Source organism: Nicotiana tabacum, chromosome 15 (genome assembly GCF_000715075.1).
Source record: "Nicotiana tabacum cultivar K326 chromosome 15, ASM71507v2, whole genome shotgun sequence".
Taxonomy (NCBI): Eukaryota; Viridiplantae; Streptophyta; class Magnoliopsida; order Solanales; family Solanaceae; genus Nicotiana; species Nicotiana tabacum.
The window spans coordinates 51,397,833-51,401,090 of NC_134094.1; positions in this window are offsets into that span (position 1 = coordinate 51,397,833).

A 3,258-nucleotide genomic window follows, 5' to 3' on the forward strand; every position below is an offset into this window, starting at 1 on the left:
GCATAAAGAAAAAATCAAAAAATCAAAATACTGTACTATTCTACTATTACTAAAGAAAAATCAAATAGTGTACCAATTAAATGTAGTTAATACAACCAAAAAATATTCCAACTAACTTATGATACCAGTATAGTATATAGATATACCAACAGGGTATACAATTGTACGCAAAGAGTTTAATTTTTTTTTTAAATTCAATTATTAAACTGAAATAATATCAGTTGTCACGTAATCTAATTAACTCAATGAGAGCTTATGCAATGAATAATACCTCCATGGAATTCCATTAATGTTAATAAATATTATTATTTATTTATTGATTATTATTTATTTATTGAAAATATGGACAACAATTGGATGAAAATTTAGGACAATCCTTTTGAAATTGTGGTATGCACGGCAACCGGGAGTTTCTTCGATCAACTTATTCCTCTTGTCCATTTTTCTCACTGCGAATATCCTATTTTATTTTTATTTTTATTTTTCAAATAATTATTAATATATGTTTCTACAGTCAAAGTACATATCATAGACGGAAAGAGAGTCAAAAGTAATGTGATTCAAGTCATAAAATAAAAACAAAAGGGGAATAGATTTGCATTTTTCACATGCCCCTCACGTGGGGTAAAGCAAATTAAAGGGGAAATAGGAAATTGAATAATCCGGTAATAAGTTTGTGTTGTATAGGTAGGAATTGTAATTAATTTTTGAGTGGGCAACACCAGGTAATTTTTGGCCTTGATAGGCATTATGCGTTATTTTCTCTAAATATATTCTCCGTTTGAGTATTGATCCAATTATACCCATGCTGTTATACTATTGCACTAATTTGGCCCTAATTTAGAAGGCGGTATATGCGGCAAGCCCAATAACAAATAATCCTCGCTCAATTTTAATAGAAAATTTTACCTCCTATAGCAAAGCTTTACATCCTATTTATTATAAATAAAAACTCTTTTAAAATATTATTTTCTATAGCTAACTTTTAGTTTTTATAGCAAAATATGTATTTATGGTCACTTCCTACAGTTAAGCCATTAAATACGCTGTCTAATATTTTTCTCTCTCATTCTTTTAGTTTATTCTCTCCATTGTCCTCCTCATTATTGAACCACGATTCTCTCCTTTATTTGCAGGTTCTCTCTCTAGATTGTTCTCAAACCCTAAAGTAGATTTTGCGGATGGGTGATGGCGAAAATTTGTTGACAAATCCCTTATAAACGTGCACTGTAACAGCAACAACATATCAAAACTCCACCTTGATTTCCCCTTCAAACGTTGTTTCTCATCCGATGTTACTGTCCGGGTCCTTTCCGCTATCACCCATAAAGTCAAAGAACTCAACTTGATTTTATCCAGTGTATTGACATAGGAGATTTTATCAGTGTACAGTGATTTTGCTGAATTGATTTTGAATGTTGACATGGGAGAGGAAAGGATAGAGGAGATATTTATATGTATTCGAGTACGAATACATTGATTTTTAGTTTGTACAGTAATTTTCTCTTCTTGTATTTTTATATTTTTATATTTATTCGATAAGGCATACACTTATTTTTATTTTATACAATAATTTTTGACTGTTGTATTTAGATGTATTTATATGTATTTGAGTTCATACAACAACATTTTTAAATACATTGTTAGTTCTATCATTTTGATGTTATTCATCAATTAGTTATGCATTCAATCTAATTGTATTCATCTGTATTTTCAACCTAACTGTATCTATATGTATTTAAAACAACAATACAATGAAATACAGTAAAATACTCTCAATACAAATAGAAAATCAATGAATACAACCAATGAAATATACCCAATAAAGCGGTAATACCAAGCATTAGGAATAAATAAAATATTGTGAATAGAAAAATAAAATTGAATACATCGAACAATGTCAGAAAAAAAATCTTGAACTGTATCAGAAAAAAAAGAGGGACTAAAACTCTGAAGAATGCTCTATTTTTTTGTGTTTGACGTCTCATAAATCTTCTCATTAATTAGATTGATAATGTTGTGTATTATAATTGATTTAGGCGAGTTATATTAGGAGTGTATCCCATTAAATTAGCAGTTTTCTATTATTAAACAACTGAAGAGACCTATTATTACGTTGTATTCATAAATACATGATATGAATACGTGTGAATACAGCGGCTGACAGTTGGATGCCCTATTTTTTAGCCGATTTTTGCTACTGTATTCATGAATACGTCGAATACATTACCATAGCAACTGAAAGGTAGCTACGAAAAGTAATTATGTATATGATAGCTATAGAAAATTAATAGGCACTAAACTATAGTCATTTCAAAATTCCTCTTTTAATACCCGAAAACCCACCCGTTAAAATCATGGACCTAGTAGAGGCGAGCCAAAAAAAGACCATATCTCTTCTCATATATTTTCTTTTACATCAAACCCATTTCACCGGCGCTACAGCCTTCCAGATAACTCCCATCAACTAAAGGACTTCAATGGTAGTAAAATAAATATGAACTAGCCAACAACAAGAAAAACAAAATGACGGGAAAAAAATTGTTGCATCTTCCTGGAGTGGGTCTTTTTGACCAAATAAGACCTGGGATAGGCTCAAATCTTACAAGATTAAACATTCTTAGTAGTGCATTTTTCGGTGTAATTCCAGGAATGAAGAAAAAAAAAATAGAAAGGGAAGAAAAAAGAAATTAAAAAATCCGGCAAGAGGCTCTATTTTCCGATGACATCAGGTGAAGGATAAAGCTGTGAAAGAGCTTAGTTAATGGGTAGAAAGTAAATGCACCAATAGAATGGAATTTCTTCCATTTCAATTTATCACTACATATCTCCAAATGGTGTAAAAGAAATTACACTGTACCAAAAAAAATATATCAGTTTCAATTGACGTGAACCTAATTTGACTGGGCACACAATTTAAGAAAAATAATTTTTTTTGAATTTTATGATCCTAAACAAATCAAAAAGGGGTCCAGAGTATTTGTGTGGTTATAAAAGCTTCTCATTGAAGGTAGAATTGGACGTTTAAGCTAAATTACTTTCAAATTTAAAAAGGGGTCATTTTTTTTTAACGGAACAAAAAACAAATAGGTTCAGGAACGGCCGGAGTACTATTGTAAGCCAAATCAAGAAAGTTGCCGGCGGATGAGATGTATTTGGGCATATCATTTGGTGAGGAGGGGTTACAGCAGCTCCCTGGTTAAGCCAGCTTGGGTAGGGAATTTTTTCTTTTTATTTTATTTTTACCTTTATTTTATT